A 22,687-nucleotide genomic window follows, 5' to 3' on the forward strand; every position below is an offset into this window, starting at 1 on the left:
AGTGGATATGCGCTTCAAAAATCAATTAACTAGGGTTTCAACTAAATAACTCTCCTCCCAAAATTTTAATCCCTGCTTCTCACCTGCTCTCCTACGTCTAGCCATTCAAAGAACTCTACTCCCATACGTTTGATCTGATGGAAGAACTAAGCCTCTTCAATATTGCTTCAATAAGCCTAATACCATAGGTTCAAAGATTCATTGTTTCGCTTCTTCAAGCTGAGTTCAGGTTTGTTCTGTTTCACCAATTTAATATTTTCTTCATTTGAAACTTGGATTTGATTGTAAAGTAGACACGAAGCTTCCTTCTGGAGGTATTTGTGGTTTGTAGTCCTAGTTTGTTTATTGGTAGAATTTTAGTTAGGGTTTTTTCTTCTATGCCCTAGGCGAGTTTTTGCAGTCATTGTTTGGGCTTTTGTAATTAAGGTCTAGACTGAAAGCATGAAATTAAATGTTTAATATTGTAACTAAAAGCATGAAATTAAAGGTAAAGATAATCTAAATGTGAAGTTAGTAATTTGGTCCTCTTCTGGTTAGATAGGTGAGTGGGCCATATATATACACAAACCTCACCGATGCAAAGACCGCCAATGTCGCGAGTGGTGGCAATGCTTTCAGGAGATATAGAAGCAGGTAGTGTCATTACTCGGCCCGGCTATTAAACTAGTTGGATATTGTTATCTTTGCAACCAACTTGACCCGTTATTAGTTTTCGTCAATTCTGACTTCTTGATTCAATACATTGGTCGTTTTGTAGATTGAAAAGTTGAACTTAGTTATCGTGGGGCTCGTTAAGGAAAAGGATGAAGAAAAAGAAAGATTAAATGGAATTATTGCGGGGTTCTTGACTGAAAAAGAAAAAGATAAGGTTGATAAAGATGCTATGCTCGATAGGATGTCATAAATTGAAGCTATGTTAACAAGTACAGTTCAAAAATAGGCTATAAACACTTGGTTTCGAATGATTCGATGTTTATCATATTGGGATAATTTTAGTTATTTGATGTTTTAGTTGACATTTCTATTCGAATGTTTTATATGCTTTTCAAACATAGATGTTTTATATAATTTTGGGTTTTCGTGAACTTATTAGACTTTTTTTTATATAATTTTGTAATTTTATTGATATGTAACTTTTATGAAAAAAAAATCAAGCAATTGCAAAATGGTAGCAAATAATTCAACAAGTGTGCTAAATGCCACCGATTTTCAATGAAAAACAGTGGCAAATGGGTAGCAAATGGTTGGTAGCTAAATGGTGGCAATATCAAACGGTGGCAAAAAATCCGTCACAACTCGGTAGCAAATAAGGCAGACCGTAGCAAACAAGAAGCGGTGGCAAATAATTTTGACCAATTTTGTTGTGGCAAAAATCTGGTAGCAAAATATAAAAATGGTGGCTATTTGGTGGCATTAGGGCAATTGACACGGGTGTTTTTGTCACCAAGTTTTCAGTGGCAAAATGGTGACAACAAGGAAATTGCTACCGTTTTGTGACCAAAAGTTTCATGACAAAAACCCTCTTTTCTAGTAGTGTCAGTGATATCCTCCAGAAATCTCAATTGGTAGATTATTTACCCACACCATGTTTTTCAACAGAGAATCATTAACATATACATCACTAAGGGACTGTTGGCGTATGTGTGTCGCTAGAAGCCCTCTATTCCGTTCATCTATGTTCGTGAATGTACGTTTAATTTCATGTATTTACATTAATTTATGTCCATTCGTTTATGTATGTATAACTGAATTTTGACAAAGACTCAATAGGAGAATTGAACATGAATATATAAACTTATTAATATTTTGGCAAATTGGATTTAAATAATCATAACTTTTTCAATTTGGCTGATCATAATCTCAACTCAGTTATTTTCCGATAACAATCCGAACTGGTCCACTATTGGCCGATAATAATCCGCCGTTAAAAATAGCTTAACGGAGTTAAGTTTTTTTCCGAATTACAAATTGATGTTTTAGAGATTTTGATCAGAATGAGGATACGAGTCGATTTATGTAAAACTTACCTCAAAACGGTGCTCCAAACGGCTTGATTTTTGTTAATTGGAAGTTTAAACACCCGAATTGAAGCACCGTATTCGTCGTTGGGGCAGTATTTCGATGTAAATTTTACATCAATCAACTCGTATTCTCGTTCTAATCAAAAGCCCTAAAACACCGGTTTGTAATTCGGAAAAAAAACTTAACTTCGTTAAGCTATTTTTAACGCAGACTATTATCGACCAAAAGTGGAAAAGTTCGGATTATTATCGGAAAATAACTGAGTTGGGATTATTATCAGCCAAATAGAGAAAATTAGGATTATTTAAATCAAATTTGCTAATAATTTTGTTTCTTTTCTATATTTTTTAATTTTTAATTCAAACCATAAAAGTTTAAACTATAAACCCTTGTACCTCCAATGTTATCGATGTCGTCACTTCTAGAATTCACAATGTTGTCTACTCCAGGGTTCAACAACTAGGGCTTCCTCCGTGCGATCATTCATCATATGATTCTTCTCTTCTTGAGTTCAAGGCTTTGGCCCTAATAGCGATGATATTATGGTAGTTAATGATGATAAGACTCGGGTAAAAGTTCAAGTGTTTTCTCCTGACGTGTTTAACAATCTTCATTTATCCGGTTTACCTAACCATAAATTAGTATTGAAACTTGGTGCTCCAGTGATGTTACTCAGAAACATTGATCATGCAAATGAATTGTGTAACGGTACACGTTTACAAGTCACGAAACTCGAAAAAGTTGTGATTGAAGCAAAAATTATCACAGGAACTAATATAGGTCACCATACTTTGATTTCAAGACTGAAGATGACACCTTCTGATAAAAGAATACCAGTGAAGATTTGTCAAAGACAATTCCCACTTTCACTGTACTTTGCTATGACAATAAATAAAATTAAGGACAATCGTTGGAACGTGTTGGTTTGTATCTTCCACATCCAGTATTTAGTCATGGCCAACTCTATGTTGTTGTATCTAGGGCAAAAAGTAGGAAGGGGTTGAAAATTTTGATTTGTGATAAAGCAAAACGAGTTTGTACAACCACTACTAATGTAGTTTACAAAGAAGTTCTACAAAACCTATGATCACATGTTATGTCATGGTTAATGACTTTTGAACATGTAATTGTATCTTCTACTTACTCATATTTATTATAAATTTTGGATTTTGGATGATGTTTTTTAGATCGAAAAACATGTAAGAAGTATTATAATGCTTTATAAAACTATGATACTTATGATATTAGTATTAATGCTTTAAATTTATTATGCGTGGTGTTTTTATTAAATGTTATATTAGTGTATCATGTGTATTGTTGTAAAAGAGTATTTATGAATTTACGAATACTCCTACAATTCGTAAAGAACAATGTATAGTGATTTATGTTTTTAATAAATTTTTGTATGGAAATTCTCTAAAGGCTACCTGTGTTTTTATATGTTACATAAGTGTAAATCATGTAAATTGTTGTCGAGTATTTATTAATGTATGAATGTTTATGCAATCCGTAAAGGACAAACCTAATAAGTTAGGAATTTAACAACACACATGATCATTCATAACAATCTTATGGTAAAATGTGCTAAAATTACATTATTTTAAAGAGAAGGGGGTAAAGTATAAATTTTAGAAAACTTAAATGCATCCAACCCGTGTAAATGGAGCATCTGTATTAACTTCATTTAAAATTATTTTCAACTCCGTTATTGAACATAAACATCACAAAACACCTTCGGAAGTTTTCTCACATAAGCTTCTTATCAAAGCTCTTAACAGGTCTATTGCATAATATATATTAGACACTATAAAACCAAGTGTTGTTTCTTTGATGTTATTGTTTGTGTTATAAATGTTAGTTTATCATTCTTTTATGTTATGAGTATGTATTCCTCATAAATGGCGTTTCATATTCTTTGTTAAGATCATAATAGTTGCTGTAATCTAGTGTACTTTTATTGATTAAGTACTGCATTAACTTTAATGAAGTTATTGATAGCATTCTCTGTGACAATTTGTGCATGCATCTTCTTTATGTTGTCTTCTACATTACGGTTGATAAATCAACCATATAATTTTTTATTGTTGTTGATTTGCTTAACTGTTGTGAGAGATGATGATTTTCGGTTTTTGCTTTATTTTTATAAAACCCTATGTGTGTGATTATACGAAAGTCCCTTTAATATTTGTACTTTTGTTTTGTAAGTACTGATTTAGTTTAACTGAAGTTGGTGATGTTTTTTTATATTATTTATTGATATTTGAATGTTAACGAATGTCTTTGTAGGACCGGTTTTGACTCCGAAACGATTGCGAAACGAACGTATGACGTGCGGAATCCGTACACGAACGCGACCTAACACACACAATGTAATATAAACGTGATTCTATTAGAAGTCTAACAGGAACAAGCACCTTTAATCACTTTCTCTCTCTAGAATCTCTCTCTAGATCTAGAGCTTTCTAAATGTCAAATGAGCAAAAGTTTCTAATCTAACATAAAGACTCCTATTTATAGGCTTTGACTTTTAATGAGATTTCTCATTATTACAATTATGCCACCTTGCCTATTTGACTATCTATCTCTAACATTACAATATAAATCTCGTTTTCTTCTGTTTCTCGCTACGGCTCGGATTGACGAAGGCTATAGACATAAATGCACTAACAGACTCCCCCTTGGATATTGCCGCAGTCAATCTCATAGCGTCTTGTCTTTCTCTCTCTCTCTTTGAGTTTTCTTGAAGCTTTAACACTTTTTCATCAACGTAGACTCTCTTTTGTTTGAACAGAATCCCCGTGGATCTGTTTTCAGCTTTGGCTTCTCCTTTCTATAGACTCTTTTCTTCGTCAGGCTCCCCCTTTCGTCAAGCTTCCGTGCTTTGGGATCGACACCTTGCTTTCCGTATACAAGCACCTTTAGAATAGTTACATGGCTTCTTGAATCCATGCTTCCTTTTGCGTTGAGCTCGTCTTCAGACTCCCCCTTAGACTCGGCTTTCGGGATCGTAGTCTGGTATAACATCTGCAATTCTCAAACATTTATAAGTAACAACGTTTTAAACATTCAATTTTCCAGAAATCGTAATCTGGCACTATTCAGCTCTCTAAATCACTCCCCCTATCAACAATCTTTACAGATTTGGCAGTGTTAAAGAATCCAACTCCCTCACAGTTAATCGTCCAAGTCCAAACTAATGACCTTGGAGATATCACAAACTGTTTTTGAAATTTTTTGATTTTAATTCAAGTATCAAATTAATGAACTTGTTTTATTTTCAGAAACACAATCAGCTTACTTAGATTTTGAAACTCAGCAACTCAGACATCGGTTTATCGAAAATAAAGCAGAAAACAAAATCTTTTTGAATTTTCTGAAAATATAAAGCAGTAAAGAAATATATACAAACATATTTACAGACAATATTTTTGTTTGAGTATGCGTCAGAGGATCATATCAGTTTTTGACAAGTCACAAGTACCGTTGAGCTTAATTACACATTAAGAATTAAACAATTCACTTAGATTGTCGATATACTGATTCACTTAAATTTTCATACAAGTTTCAACTGATTCAGGATACGAATTAGATGTTTTAAGAACTTAAACTCATTCATGTGTCCCACCTCTTGAATATACTCCCGTATCCAGATCCCAGTATTCAGTCTTACAGGTGACTATACCACAGATGATATCTGTAAGGGGTTAGATGCGAGGGCCGTGAGAGCTCAGGTCGATACTTCCGTATACGCAGAGAGATGACGGCTTCGACTTTTCGGTGTGTCCCCTTTAGAGGATCTTTTTTACAACAGCAATGATTATCAATTTTATTGTTTAATCATTTATGCTGAGGGCTGCGCTATATTTCAAGCAATGCGGAAAGTATTATTCGGGGACTAGGTCAGAACTTCCATTCAGCAGAAGTCCTGGAATAATACCCCAGATATCACTGAGTATAAAGACCTAGTATCTCAGAATAAGGGACCTTTCAAACGAGATTTCAGGGGTTACCTATATATCCAAGTAGTGTTCCCCACGAAATAAGCAAGTGTTTGAATTTAGGTTTATATCCCGAAAAAGTTTACTAAGTGTATAAAAACCTATCGACATATCATCAGTGAGACTGTTTAACGCTTATTAATTCTTTACAATTGTTTAGCATACCACAACTGTCTACTGATGTACTATCATTTCCTCTTTTTACACAAAAACTCAATTTTTTAAATTTTATCATGTTTTTGGGTTTTTCAAATTTTCTAATGTTTTTGTATTTTCTGACAATTTTTCTCCCCCTAAAATGCAAAACCATTAAAGGAAATTTGACAACACGATGCTGATAGCTTTGTCTCGCCATCCATGTTCTGCTAATCATGCACTGAATTACACTAAAAGCAGTAATTACCCCCATGATTTACAACACATTGATTTTTACAGTTTGAAAACCGTTCTTCAATCTGATGAATGTAATCATGTTTGTTCAGCCGTGAGGGTTTCGGCGTATTCAATCAACATATATTTTTGTAATTTCTGTTTTTGACAAAAATTAAAAACAAACATATTTTTGGTTTTTAGTTTTTCAAATTTTTAGGGTTTTAAAAATATTGTTTATTTATGTACAGAAAAACATATAAACTCCCTGTTTCAACCAACACAGGGTCCAGCAGCCTCTGCTTCCTCTTCATGTGCCAGGCTGCTCCAACTTTCAATCTCACAATCTTCAGTATTCTTGAGCACCTACACATTCAACTAATTGAATTACTTGAACAATTTAGCCCAGGTCTGTTGGACCTTAGGCATTTCAACACAATAATTTTCATTCAATGCTGGAAATTCTTTATCATTTTTCACAAAAACTTTCTCAATTTTAACTTCAGCTTTCTCATCTTTTACTGAATCAACATGTTTCTTAACACTCCATATTTGACCTTTCGGTGTACCACGTTTGTAAAAATGTGAATCTTTTTGAACACTTTGGTTTTGAACAACAATTTTTGGTTTCCAAAACTCTTGGGGTTTTGTCATATCAACTGATGTTTTCCAACTTTGTGTTGTTCTGAATCTGGGTGTGTGAGAATTCCAGGTCTGTCTTGAATCAAACCTGTTCGTGTTTGATTTCCAATTTTGATTCGAAGAAAACTTGTTTATGTTGTACCTCCAAGTTTGTTTTGAATCAAATCTGGTTGACCTTTGTCTCACATACTCAGATTTTTGTTTCTCAGAATCAATCTTCTTGTGGTCAACATCCACAGATTTTAGATTTGGACACTTTCGTGCAAGATGTCCTCTTTGATCACATTTGAAACATGTTCTCATGGACACATCTTTGACCTGTGGTTGTTGCTTTTTCTTTTTAGCAAAGAACTCATCATTAGACTGTCTCATTTTGAGTTCTTTTTCTTCAGCTAAACTGTTTACTTGAACAAAACTCATTTTAGCCTGATAATTTGGCACTTCATTTTTCTTTCAATTCTGTTTCTTCTTATAACCCAACCCAGCCTTCATGTTTTTCTTTTTGAAACCAGGTTTGTTATACGAACCTTTATGACTCTTACCAACAAACTTTGAAATCTCAGACTTCTCAATCTCAACCATTTTGAAAACTTTATCAACCTTTTCTGAAATCCCATTCTGAATCAGGAATACAACATCTAAGAATAATTTGTCTGATCCAATCATGGTATAAACCAATCCCTTTGAATCATCATTCAAATTTTTCTCGGATTTTGTGTTTTTCAGATATCCATCATGAAGATTTCCTTCATCTTCATCCTGTGATTCAGGTTTACCTGTATCAACCGACTCTTCTTTCAACACACTTTCAACGACTTTACCTACCACCTCTGAATCATGAGAATCATCAGATTTGGAATAGGTTATGTCAATGTTGTCTGGCAATTGATCTACCATGTTGAAAGCTTTTTCGACCTTTTCCTCATCATAAAATGCAAATTTTTCCGGTGGTGGAACTTGATGAAACTCTGAGCCAATGCCTTTCTTGTTTTGCTCAGACTCACCATCTCCCGGTTTTATATTGAAAATTTGTTCAAGCACATATGACGACACATGGTAACTTTTCAACTTGTTGTTTTCCTGTTCTAAATCAGCAATCTGTCGCTTTAACTTAGCAACATCCTCAATATAGGAATTAACAACATCTTGCTTTATAACATACATTCGTTTAAGCTCTTTGGTTGTTTCAGAAAGATAATTCATTCTAGATTGAGCATATTTCATTTCGTCTTTTACTTTATTATATGACTCTTTTGTAATGTGATATGATAATTTCATTGAGTCGTATTCCTTTTTCATTTCTTGACAAGCAATTTCTTTTTGAGAAAACTTTTCTATCATTTTAGAAACATTTTCTTTCAAACTTCATTTTCTTTTTCTATCTCTTTACATTTTTCAGAAAGTTTTTCATCATTTTCTTTAAAAACTCTTTCTTTTTCTAGTATTTCTTTGCATTTTTCTTTGAAAATGTTTTCAATTTTAGTGAATTCTAGATCTCTTGTTCTGAATTGCTCATCTTTTTCAGTACAAGCTCTGCACGGTTCCATGCATTTCTTGCACTGATCAATCAGTTTTAAGTTTTCAGAATCAGAATTTACCTCAGTGATTGGCACCTCGGTGTTTTCAGCAGCTTTTGTCTGTATCTGATCAGCATCATCTTGCTTCTCTTCAATACTGACTTCCTCACCATCATTACCAGCATCCAAATTCTCATTCTTTTCTTCTTTTTCTTCTTTCTTCACCTCTTTTTCAATCTGCTGTTCTTCATTAACAGCTTCTTTCACAACTTCAACTTTAACAGCTTCTGTTTCAACCTCTTTAGCAACCTTCTTCAGATTGTTCACCATCTCTTCAACACTCTTCTTCATTCTCTCTTCATTCCTTTTTCTTAGACACGATAACATGGCATATCTGATTTCTTTTTCAAGTGTAACGCCCGGCTATTTTCGTACTTTCCATTTATAGCAAGTCTTGTTCGTATTTCTATTTTTGGAAGCTTATTCCTTTTGTATCTCGTATTTCGTTTCAAACCGTTGTAAATCTGGGACTTCGATCGTAATGAAATTGATCTTTTGTTTATACATGCTTATACATTGATATGTGCATTCGTTTGATACTTTGGTCATAATGAAATTCTATTTTTTATACATGCTTATACGTGTTACAATACTCGGGTTATACGTTACCAATCTCGAATACATACGCGTGACCGATACTCGACATACTGGTACTCATAACCTATACATGTTTGCTAAATATTAAACACGTGGTTAAATCCTAGTAATATGATGATAGTTATAATAATAATAATAATAATAATAATAATAATAATAATAATAATAATAATAATAATAATAATAATAATAATAATAATCCTAATAGTAATATAGTAATAATAATAATAATAATAATTCTATAAATAATAATAGTAAATATATGTCATAGTATTAACGTGAAGTTAAATGAAATGTTAAAGTAATTATAAAATAAAGTAAGGCTTTTCAGCCATGTAAATTTGTCCTTGTGTTAATTTGTTTCAAACTCTACAAAATGTTAATACCTATAATGAGTATCAAGTTTATGTTAAAAATAATAATAATAAAAGAAGATTACATGCAGGCCGCAATCAACGACCGAACAGCCCTTTGTGGCTGTTCCCCTTGACTCTTCAATGTTTAATTCATTCTCAAAAATGACGTTTTGAGTGATTGTATATTGTGCCAACAACCAATCATATTTTAGTATCTAAATACCCAACTTATATGTGCTATGAAAAAAAAAATTAACAAAACAAGGCTGTCAACAGCCTGTTCGATCGCCACTTTCAACATGATTTAATTGTTTTGTTTTTTTTTTTTATTTAACCCTCAACTAATCATATTAATTGCCAACTAACCTTAACCCTAATCCTTCCCTATAAATACCCACCTTCTCCAAGCACTTAGACACTTTCAACACTCTCTAATCTCTACAAAATCACTCTCAAAGTTCTTGCAATTCAGAAATTCGGACAGATTCATACCTCCTTACAAAAGTGAGCATAACTTGCTCAAAACTCAACCAAGTCACTTGATTCTTCTTTCTAAATGCTTGGATAATCTTTGGGCTTGATTCCTTGATCTCTCCTTGGAGAAATCAGACCTGGAAATACCCTAAAAGTGTCCATAAACTTTCTGTTGTGTTTTTAAAAACTTTCTAAACTCTTGTTACTTCAAACAAACTTGTGTTCTTATGCTTCTAGTCTCTTGTATGATTAGTAAAGCCAAACCAAGGTTGTTTTACACTTAATAGGAGTGTCTAAACACTCTAAACTTTCTGTTTTAATCGAGTTCTTAGCTCATAAGTGGTGTCAAGTATTGAACTTGAAGATGGTGTGACTACTTGGCTAGCCTAGGCTAACCTACATACATGTCCACACACCACTTGATGTTTTGCTTAGTTAGTTGTATTATTTCTTGTACATATCTATGAGGTTCCTAAAGAGAAGATTCGTCTTCCTACCTCCTACATGACCACATGTTAATAAATCATTCGAGGTACCAAAGTGGAGGGTTTCACCTCCCACCTCCTACTTGACTTATATGACACCAAGAGGTACCAAAGTGGAAGGTCCAACCTCCCGCCTCCTACATGACTAAGTAAATTATTATGTATATTATAACTATGATAAACCTTAAAACCGAACCCTTGGTAGTGATTATATAAATCCCCTATCAAGCTAATAAGTTTATCACTATGTGTGTAGTTCCTTGTCACGATTCTAATAGGTCTTGAACCTATGAAATCACATAAAAATCCTTAGGGATTACTATAGTGTCAAGACAAGTGCTAATACCATAGTGAATATTTTCATAATATTTACTTTTTCATTCTTTGAATCTTAAAGTCCGAATATCCCATCTTTCTTCCAAATTACTCATACACCTTGACCTTCCTCTTGTAGGATAACTTGGTGTTCCCCCCATCAAATCAACTCTTCACGGATTCAAGTGGGAAAGCTTGCAAAACCGTGAGTACACTCGACCCATTTACATTTTAAACCACTTTTGGGTTGTAACATGTTACCATACAAAATTACACTTACACACACATAAACATGCTTTATGAACTCAATCCGTTATACATGCTACTTGTTATGCTAGATAATACATGCTTTATGCCATTACTATGTTATACCCTCGCTTAACAATTATAGCGCTATAGGAGTAGCACACCACCCGACGGGGGTTTGTTAGGTCAATATACTATACGGTCTTGTTACTTTTGTGACAAGGGATGCTAAATACTAGTGGACACTTTGGGTTTAAATGTAATGTTATGCATGCTAATTACCTTGCTTACAAATTGCCATGTGGATTCGAGTAAAATGCTTTTATACTTATGCTATACTATTTAAAACTTGTGTACTCGCCTTTGCTTTTGGCATTGAATTTTATTTTAACATGTTACAGGTTGATGATGATGATGCCATGAAAATGAAGTAGCAACGATGCCTAGATACACATATAGACGTTTAGGTTTAAATGTTGTATCAAATTTTGATTATGTTGCTATGAATTTCTTTTGAACTTGTTATTTGGATTTCCTTGTACGTTTGACTATTTATCTATGAAATGAAATTGGTTTAATTAAATATTGTCACAAATAGCGTTATGATGTCTCTAGCAATCTTCACACTTCGTCTCATCCCGATGTTTCCGCCATTGGTTGGGGTGTGACAGATTGGTATCAGAGCCATAACTATAGGGAATTAGGAAAATTGCCATGCTTTTGCCCTAATCTATAGTTCTAGGAATTTTGTCTCTTATTTGTTGTTTAAAACTTTTGTACTCTACCATGCATGCTTCCTAGCTATACTCTTCATTAAATTTACATGCCTTTCCTAAGGCTAACACGAATGCACTTATGCTATTTTATATTCCTGTTGCATCAACGAGACGAATTTGCCAAAATAGGCGTGAAACCCACAATTTGGTAAACGACTCTCACTCTACCTTTAATCTATTTTGCACGAAATTCCACCATTAAGCTAGGAGTGACATCCACAACTTAATGGTAATTTCCATTTCAACTCTAGTGGACCCTTGTCAAAATACCAAAATCTTATTTTTTGGTTGACAAGTACCAACCACATTTAGGGTACGAAATTGTCAAGTTAGGGGTGAAACCCGCATTTTGTCGATTAAGTCCCATTCCTTGATTTTTATTCTCGCCAAAGTCCCGAATGTTCCGATCATTTAGAGATGTGTAGTAACTGGAAGGGTAAGATATCGTTAATCGCTTCTCGACGAGAGTATCTTACTTATAGGCCAAAGCACAATATCTCTAAATCGAAAGGACTTTCGACCCACTTTGGAATTGTCGACGTTTCTCTACCCGAAACAATCCTATGTTTTATTGAGCCTCTCTTTTATGTATCTCAATTTATATGTGATTTTATACTTGAACGTTCATTCATTTCAAAATGTCGTTTTAATCATTTCGCACGTTACCGCAATCAAGAACAATAATAATTCTCGTGAACAAACTAAATTTATACTCTTTTCACGCATCCATACGTGTTTGTACTTGTTGATTACTTGTTGAAATAATGCTAATTATGTGAACCATACGTGTTACACCATGCTTACATACTTAAACTTGCAAATTTACTTTGAATTTATGATCAAGTCTCATCCATTCCTCCTCATTCTATTCTTAGATGTCGTCCCGCGGTGCATCAAAGAAAACCAAGTCAAAGAAGGGTTCGACTTCCACCGCCATGTCTCAGAAAGATTGCATGAAATTTATGGCCAAGCAATTTGCTAAAGTCCTACCCGACATCGTTAGCAAGATTCAAACCGATTCACCGCATGGCTCTGTTGACTCAAAGGCAGACAAACCCAAACCGACCTTTCAATTTAAGCAATTCATGGCTTGTAAACCCTTGGAGTTTACTGGCAAGGATGGCGCCACCGCCATGATGAATTGGTTCGACGCAATCGAGCTTACATTCTTACAAAGTGGTTGTCCCGATGAGCTGCGAACCTTGAATGCAACTGGAGTCTTCCGCTCGAGGGCACTCGAGTGGTGGACCACCGAACGAAACAAGAGGGGAAACGACGTTGCACATGCGTTACCTTGGGATGAACTGAAGCAGCTTATGAAAGACCACTTCTGTCCCCCTCACGAACTCCAGAAGTTGGAGAACGAATTTTGGAATCTAACGCAAAAGGGGAGCGACATGTATGGCTTGATTACACGCTTCAAACAACTAAGTGTCCTCTGTCCTGGACAAGTCGACTCCGTACCCAAAACCATAGCCAAGTTCATTCGCTGTGTTGCACCTTCCTTGACCAATCACCTTGCCTCTGCTAACCCTAAGACTATAGAGGAAGCCTACGCCATAGCCACTGAACTTAACAACAATTGTGTTCTTCAAGGAGTCTTTGATAAGGTTTCAACGAAGAATGCACGCCAAGCTACGACTGATACTGCCATTGTTGAACCCTCACCCTCCCAAACGTCCAAGAGAAACCAAGGCAAGAAGCGGAAGGCTTCAAGCCAAAATTGTGCGGTCGTCACTCCGCCAAACCCACAACCCTTGCAAACCGTACCAGCCGCTAATCCCACAACCTTTGGACCACAAGGAAACTACGTTGGGTCGTGGCCCAAGTGCAACCAATGCTTTTACCATCATCCTACTGGCACCCCCTGTCGCAAATGCTTCACCTGTAATAGACTAGGGCATTTTGCCAACCGTTGTCGCAACAACCTGAAGCCCGATCAAAACCAGGCTATGGTAGCTCAACACCCTGCTCCCAATCAACCTCAGAACCAAACCGTTCGTGTGCGAGCATGTTATAAGTGTGGTGATGTCAACCACATGGCAGATGTCTGTCCTCAACGAAAACAACCACAACAACCACATCAACCACAACAACCACATCAACCACAACAACCACATCAACCACAGCAACAACAGCAGCAGCAACAACAGGCTCAACAACCCGCTCGAGGCCGAGCCTTTCTTCTCACTACTGCTCAAGCTCAAAACGCGAATGATGTCATTACTGGTACGTTCCTTGTGAACCATATTTATGCTTCTTGTCTATTTGATACTGGCGCCGATAAAAGTTTTGTGTCGTTAGAATTCGAGTCCTTGCTCAAGTGTAAACGCTCTAAGTTGCCAAAATCTTTCGCTGTCGAGGTCGCTAATGGTAAAACCGTCACTGTCGGTTCCGTTCTCTCCAATTGTTCCTTGATTCTCAACGATCATACGTTTTCGATCGACCTTATACCTATGCAAATGGGTAGCTTTGACATCATAGTAGGCATGGACTGGCTTAGGAGAGTTCGTGCTGAAGTTGTTTGTTCTGAAAAGTTTATCCGCCTTCCTCTTCCAAACGGTGATTCTCTACACGTCTATGGTGAAAAGCCTTCTCAAGGCCTTAAGCTTATGTCGTGTATCAAAGCAAACAAATGCTTACGAAAGGGTACCTTCGCCTTTCTCGCCCACATTGTGGAAAAGAAGGACAAAGGCCCAAGCATAAGCGACGTTCCTGTTGTACGCGACTTTCCGGATGTATTTCCCGACGATCTTCCTGGTCCGCCTCCTGCTCGTTCTGTCGATTTTCGCATCGATTTAGTGCCTGGTGCTAGACCTGTCGCTAAGTCCCCCTATCGTTTAGCACCATCTGAGATGCAAGAGCTCTCGAGTCAACTTCAAGAGCTTCTTGACAAAGGCTTTATACGCCCTAGTACTTCTCCTTGGGGCGCTCCCGTTTTGTTTGTCAAAAAGAAAGATGGATCATTTCGTATGTGTATCGACTATCGTGAGCTCAACAAGCTTACTATCAAAAACCGATACCCTCTTCCTCGCATTGATGACCTCTTCGATCAATTGCAAGGCGCGACCTGCTTTTCAAAGATCGATCTTCGTTCTGGGTATCATCAACTTCGAGTACTCGAAGAAGATGTACCTAAAACCGCTTTCCGCACGCGTTATGGTCATTACGAGTTCGTGGTTATGCCCTTTGGTTTGACCAACGCACCTGCTGTTTTCATGGATTTAATGAACCGCGTGTGCAAAGCATACTTGGACCGTTTTGTGATCGTCTTCATCGACGATATCCTCATCTATTCCAAGACGCAAGAAGAGCATAAGCGACACTTGCACCTTATCCTTGAACTCCTTCGTACTGAACGTCTATACGCCAAATTCTCCAAGTGTGAATTTTGGCTAAAAGAGGTTCAATTCCTTGGTCATACTGTCAACGAACTTGGAATTCACGTTGACCCCGCTAAAATCGAAGCTGTGAAGAATTGGATCGCACCTAAATCCCCATCTGAAATCCGTTCGTTTCTTGGTCTTGCTGGTTACTATCGTCGTTTTATCTCCAACTTTTCAAAAATCGCTGTTCCTTTGACCTCCTTGACTCAAAAAGAGAGACCTTTTGTTTGGGGTCCCGAACAAGAGGAGTCTTTCCAAACGCTCAAGGACATGCTATGCAATGCTCCTATCCTAACGCTTCCTGATGGTAACAATGATTTTGTCGTGTATTGCGACGCTTCAAACCTCGGCCTTGGTTGTGTCCTTATGCAACGTGACAAGGTTATCGCTTACGCATCGAGACAACTCAAAATTCATGAGAAAAACTATACTACCCACGACCTTGAACTTGGTGCAGTCGTTTTTGCATTGAAGATTTGGCGACACTACCTTTATGGTACTAAATGTGTGGTCTTCACCGACCATAAGAGCCTTCAACACATCTTCAACCAAAAGGAACTAAACATGCGTCAACGTCGTTGGGTGGAATTGTTAAACGACTACGATTGCGAAATCAAATACCACCCAGGTAAAGCGAATGTAGTAGCCGACGCTCTTAGTCGTAAAACTCATGTCAAAAGTATCCGTTGTTTCCAACTCGTCCACGATCTTCAAAATCGCATACGTAACGCTCAGTATACGTCCGTTAATGAGGGTAACCTCTACAACGAGATGCAATGTGGTGCTGAAAATAGTCTCGTGTCCAAATCTGATGGCATTTTATACTATCTCAATCGTATCTGGATTCCCGACCGTGATGATCTTCGCAAATTCCTGATGAAGGAGGCCCATAACACGAAGTATTCTATTCACCCTGGTGCCGATAAGATGTACCATGATATGCGTACATCCTATTGGTGGCCTGGAATGAAGAAGGATATAGCAACTTTCGTTTCAAAATGTCTCACATGTTCCAAAGTGAAAGCTGAACATCAACGTCCCTCTGGCTTACTCAAACAACCAAGAATTCCTATCTGGAAATGGGAGAGCATTGCCATGGATTTTATCACTAAGCTTCCTCGCACTACTGCTGGTCATGACAGCATTTGGGTAATCGTTGATCGATTGACCAAGTCAGCTCACTTCCTCCCTATTCGTGAAGATTTCAAAGTCGAGAAATTGGCTAAGGTCTACATGAAGGAGATAATCTGTCGTCATGGTATTCCCATCGACATCATTTCTGATCGTGATGCTCGTTTTACGTCTCGTCTCTGGCAAACTTTTCAATCTGCTATGGGTACTAAACTCAACCTTAGCACTGCCTTCCATCCTCAGACTGACGGTCAAACCGAGCGTACTATCCAAACCTTAGAGGATATGCTTCGTTCATGCGTAATAGATTTTGGTGGCAACTGGGATTCACACTTGCCCTTGGTCGAATTCTCGTACAATAACAGTTATCACGCGAGTATTCAAATGGCACCTTTCGAAGCATTGTATGGTCGCAAGTGCCGTTCGCCTATTTGTTGGCACGAGATTGGTCAAGCCCAAATCACCGGTCCCGAGCTTATACAAGAGACGACGGACAAGATTTTACAGGTTCGAGACAACTTATTGAAAGCCAGGAGCCGACAAAAGAGTTACGCTGACAAAGGACGCAAACCTATGGAATTTGAGACAGGTGACTTCGTGCTTCTCAAGGTATCCCCTTGGAAGGGCGTGGTTCGATTTGGCAAGAAAGGGAAACTCGCACCTCGCTACGTTGGTCCTTTCAAAATTCTCGAGAGGATTGGCGAGGTTGCGTATAGACTAGACCTGCCCGAAGAACTCAGCAACGTACACCCCGTCTTCCACGTGTCCAACTTAAAGAAATGTCTAGCTGACGAAGGACTTCACGTTCCTTTCGAAGACTTGCAAGTCAACGAAACGCTTCACTTCGTGGAAAAACCGGTCGAAATCATGGACCAAGGAACCAAGCAACTGAGGCGCAGTCGAATTCCTATTGTTAAAGTTCGATGGGAAGGAAAACGTGGCGCTGAATTTACTTGGGAGCTCGAAAGTGAAATGAAGTCGAAATATCCTCATCTCTTCCCTACGTCTTCCTAAATTTCGGGACGAAATTTCCTAAAGGAGGGGAGACTGTAACGCCCGGCTATTTTCGTACTTTCCATTTATAGCAAGTCTTGTTCGTATTTCTATTTTTGGAAGCTTATTCCTTTTGTATCTCGTATTTCGTTTCAAACCGTTGTAAATCTGGGACTTCGATCGTAATGAAATTGATCTTTTGTTTATACATGCTTATACATTGATATGTGCATTCGTTTGATACTTTGGTCATAATGAAATTCTATTTTTTATACATGCTTATACGTGTTACAATACTCGGGTTATACGTTACCAATCTCGAATACATACGCGTGACCGATACTCGACATACTGGTACTCATAACCTATACATGTTTGCTAAATATTAAACACGTGGTTAAATCCTAGTAATATGATGATAGTTATAATAATAATAATAATAATAATAATAATAATAATAATAATAATAATAATAATAATAATAATAATAATAATAATAATAATAATAATCCTAATAGTAATATAGTAATAATAATAATAATAATAATTCTATAAATAATAATAGTAAATATATGTCATAGTATTAACGTGAAGTTAAATGAAATGTTAAAGTAATTATAAAATAAAGTAAGGCTTTTCAGCCATGTAAATTTGTCCTTGTGTTAATTTGTTTCAAACTCTACAAAATGTTAATACCTATAATGAGTATCAAGTTTATGTTAAAAATAATAATAATAAAAGAAGATTACATGCAGCCCGCAATCAACGACCGAACAGCCCTTTGTGGCTGTTCCCCTTGACTCTTCAATGTTTAATTCATTCTCAAAAATGACGTTTTGAGTGATTGTATATTGTGCCAACAACCAATCATATTTTAGTATCTAAATACCCAACTTATATGTGCTATGAAAAAAAAAATTAACAAAACAAGGCTGTCAACAGCCTGTTCGATCGCCACTTTCAACATGATTTAATTGTTTTGTTTTTTTTTTTTATTTAACCCTCAACTAATCATATTAATTGCCAACTAACCTTAACCCTAATCCTTCCCTATAAATACCCACCTTCTCCAAGCACTTAGACACTTTCAACACTCTCTAATCTCTACAAAATCACTCTCAAAGTTCTTGCAATTCAGAAATTCGGACAGATTCATACCTCCTTACAAAAGTGAGCATAACTTGCTCAAAACTCAACCAAATCACTTGATTCTTCTTTCTAAATGCTTGGATAATCTTTGGGCTTGATTCCTTGATCTCTCCTTGGAGAAATCAGACCTGGAAATACCCTAAAAGTGTCCATAAACTTTCTGTTGTGTTTTTAAAAACTTTCTAAACTCTTGTTACTTCAAACAAACTTGTGTTCTTATGCTTCTAGTCTCTTGTATGATTAGTAAAGCCAAACCAAGGTTGTTTTACACTTAATAGGAGTGTCTAAACACTCTAAACTTTCTGTTTTAATCGAGTTCTTAGCTCATAAGTGGTGTCAAGTCTTGAACTTGAAGATGGTGTGACTACTTGGCTAGCCTAGGCTAACCTACATACATGTCCACACACCACTTGATGTTTTGCTTAGTTAGTTGTATTATTTCTTGTACATATCTATGAGGTTCCTAAAGAGAAGATTCGTCTTCCTACCTCCTACATGACCACATGTTAATAAATCATTCGAGGTACCAAAGTGGAGGGTTTCACCTCCCACCTCCTACTTGACTTATATGACACCAAGAGGTACCAAAGTGGAAGGTCCAACCTCCCGCCTCCTACATGACTAAGTAAATTATTATGTATATTATAACTATGATAAACCTTAAAACCGAACCCTTGGTAGTGATTATATAAATCCCCTATCAAGCTAATAAGTTTATCACTATGTGTGTAGTTCCTTGTCACGATTCTAATAGGTCTTGAACCTATGAAATCACATAAAAATCCTTAGGGATTACTATAGTGTCAAGACAAGTGCTAATACCATAGTGAATATTTTCATAATATTTACTTTTTCATTCTTTGAATCTTAAAGTCCGAATATCCCATCTTTCTTCCAAATTACTCATACACCTTGACCTTCCTCTTGTAGGATAACTTGGTGTTCCCCCCATCAAATCAACTCTTCACGGATTCAAGTGGGAAAGCTTGCAAAACCGTGAGTACACTCGACCCATTTACATTTTAAACCACTTTTGGGTTGTAACATGTTACCATACAAAATTACACTTACACACACATAAACATGCTTTATGAACTCAATCCGTTATACATGCTACTTGTTATGCTAGATAATACATGCTTTATGCCATTACTATGTTATACCCTCGCTTAACAATTATAGCGCTATAGGAGTAGCACACCACCCGACGGGGGTTTGTTAGGTCAATATACTATACGGTCTTGTTACTTTTGTGACAAGGGATGCTAAATACTAGTGGACACTTTGGGTTTAAATGTAATGTTATGCATGCTAATTACCTTGCTTACAAATTGCCATGTGGATTCGAGTAAAATGCTTTTATACTTATGCTATACTATTTAAAACTTGTGTACTCGCCTTTGCTTTTGGCATTGAATTTTATTTTAACATGTTACAGGTTGATGATGATGATGCCATGAAAATGAAGTAGCAACGATGCCTAGATACACATATAGACGTTTAGGTTTAAATGTTGTATCAAATTTTGATTATGTTGCTATGAATTTCTTTTGAACTTGTTATTTGGATTTCCTTGTACGTTTGACTATTTATCTATGAAATGAAATTGGTTTAATTAAATATTGTCACAAATAGCGTTATGATGTCTCTAGCAATCTTCACACTTCGTCTCATCCCGATGTTTCCGCCATTGGTTGGGGTGTGACATCAAGCCTCTTAGCATATGTTTCATCTTTCATCACATTTCTATAGCATTCAGCTCTCAACGGGACAACGAGAAGAACATCATCAAAGATTATATCTTTCTTTGGAACAACCGGTTCACCTTCTCTGTTGTAGTAACACTCTCTCTTCTTATCCCATCTTCTGTTGCTGACAGCACTTTCATACTCTTCCTGCATGTCATCCAATCTGTTGTAGACCATGTTTCTTTCTCTGTAAGTCTTCTCACTCAAGATCTCTTCTCGAGTTCTCTCTTTGATCTCAACTTTTTCTTCACGGATTTCAGCAGTGTCTTTGTCTTTGTTTTCATCTTGAATTTCAGCAACAAAAACATAATGCGGAGCCTTTGATGCTTTTCTGCCATGAGCTGTTACAGGAGGATCTTTAGGACGATCTTCATCTGGAAGAACTGTGCTCCAGTCAAAACCTTCATCCTCGTAAATTACAGCACAAGCTCTTGATTTTTCTTTTGGTTTATCTTCAATCAACTTTGGCTCTTCTCTGCTTCGATGGTAGATCGCCTTTCGATAATAGTCATCGTTGAAAGGACGTTCATTTCCTTCAGCAACTTCAGAGTTTCTACATTCTCTTTTGAAATGGCCCTTTTGCTTGCATCTGAAGCAGGTCACTTTGGATTTGTCGAATCCAAGTTTTGTTGAAGCACCTCCAAGCGATTGTTTCCCGGTAATCTCCATATACCTCTGAGCTCTACGAATACAACTAGCTAAACACCAACGGATGTCAATGAGCTCCATCTCTTCCGGATCAATCTGGTCGTAGTCTTCTTTGGTCAATTCGGAATTTCCAATTTTGCCAGCTACAAGACCTTCATATGACTCCAGAACATATGCAAGGAAACTCATTTGCTGCTTTGCTGCATTGATGCTCATTGCAGGAGAATTCTTCAATTTAAGAGCAATGTTGCACAGAATCTCTTCAGTTTCATCAGAACTTGACTTTGAAGATGAATAATATCCAGAATGATGACTTGTCGACGTTGTTTGTGGTTCTATCATCTTCTCACCACTAAATGCTGTTTTTGGTGAACCAACGCCTTTATCAGAAAGTACACTGCCTTTGTAATACAAGCCCACATTCTATTGATGTGAAGAACCAGTCATCTTGCTTTGCTTTTATAACTCCAGATCATGACTTTCAATTTTTTCAAACAGAGAATCAAGAGAAATTTCATCATATGAAGCATCATTTTTTAAGATAAAAACAAACGTTTACCACTGGTCTGCTCGTGGTAACGCTTCAATGACTTTATCAATAAGTTCCTCTCTTGTTTTGTCAATTTTAAAACGTTCAAGTTCGATTTTGAGGTGACAGAATCTCTCTATCATTTGTCTCACTGTCTCTCCTTTTATATTGTCAAACAGATCAAATTCTTTTTTAAGTAACGCAATTTTATTTTTTCTAATCTGTTTTCCCCCCTCAGCTTTAACTCGTAAAGCTTCCCAAACTGACTTTGACGATCCATCATGAGTAAGCAATGCAAATATATCATTCCTAATTGCTGACTGGATCAACGCAATCATTCTTTGTTCGGCAGCAAACTCAGATTTATCTTCTCTTGTAAATCTCTTGAATGGTAATTCTTCGCCTTTATCATCTTTCGGCTTTTCGTATCCAAACTCTAGACAAAACCAGCTTTCATGGGCATACGCTTTCGCCCAGTTGATGAAACGTTCTTTCCACCAGGTATAATCTTCAATTGTCACACCCCCAAAATACCACATGCGGGAACCCCGCGGGATGTGTGACGTACCAGGATTCGAGCCACCAATCACATTGAACCACGCAAAGTATTTAAACAAAACATGTCATTAATTACCAATAGTAAATGTCAATCATAAGATTATTTCAAAGAGTTGTGTAGCGGAAGCATATAGTAAATCGTTTAACAACTGTTTCATAATAAATGTTCAAAAGCAATGTATCAACTATATGTTAATCCAAGAACCTCGATCCATGACCACTCCAGCACTCCCAGATAGCAAGTCCATGTCACGAATTCTAACGACCTGCAAGCATGCAGACAAGTGTGTCAGACGACGCTGGTGAGTTCAAAGTTTTGTTAACGCGTTTAGTTACCAGATGTGTGTTTAAAGCAGTTCCACGTTTTGTTCTGATGTTGTTATTACTCGATTACCGTATGTGGCGACTAGATGTGAATGCCCAATCCCAATGCCTCCATTTAGGCATTGGTCATGAGGTCAAGGTATCAAACAACCTTGAATAGATGTAAGGGGTCTTATATGTACACGATGTGAATGCCCAACCCCAATGCCTCTAACTAGGCATTGGTCATGAGGTCCAGGTAATTAGTTCACGCCCGTCCTTTCGGCCCGGTGTGAGGGTGCCAATCCTAATAGCGCTATCAACTAAATACCTCGTTGCTTCTTCAGCAACACGGTAGATGTATGGGGTCTTACATGATTTATAC

General features: G+C 36.7%; 3 long non-coding RNA genes across 3 annotated transcripts; all 3 read left to right on the forward strand.

The window, feature by feature from the left end:
- On the forward strand, positions 1-1,087 carry LOC110939288. The gene is made up of 2 exons (XR_002592140.2): positions 1-229; positions 758-1,087. It is a non-coding gene; the product is annotated as an uncharacterized LOC110939288 (long non-coding RNA).
- Positions 1,088-9,988: 8,901 nt separating this feature from the next.
- LOC110939287 lies at positions 9,989-11,522 on the forward strand. Its single transcript, XR_002592138.2, has 3 exons — positions 9,989-10,065; positions 10,975-11,040; positions 11,483-11,522. It is a non-coding gene; the product is annotated as an uncharacterized LOC110939287 (long non-coding RNA).
- Positions 11,523-18,460: 6,938 nt separating this feature from the next.
- Positions 18,461-19,994, forward strand: LOC110939286. The gene is made up of 3 exons (XR_002592137.2): positions 18,461-18,537; positions 19,447-19,512; positions 19,955-19,994. It is a non-coding gene; the product is annotated as an uncharacterized LOC110939286 (long non-coding RNA).
- The last annotated feature ends 2,693 nt before the right edge of the window (positions 19,995-22,687 follow it).

The sequence above is a fragment of the Helianthus annuus genome, chromosome 5 (genome assembly GCF_002127325.2).
Source record: "Helianthus annuus cultivar XRQ/B chromosome 5, HanXRQr2.0-SUNRISE, whole genome shotgun sequence".
Classification (NCBI taxonomy): Eukaryota; Viridiplantae; Streptophyta; class Magnoliopsida; order Asterales; family Asteraceae; genus Helianthus; species Helianthus annuus.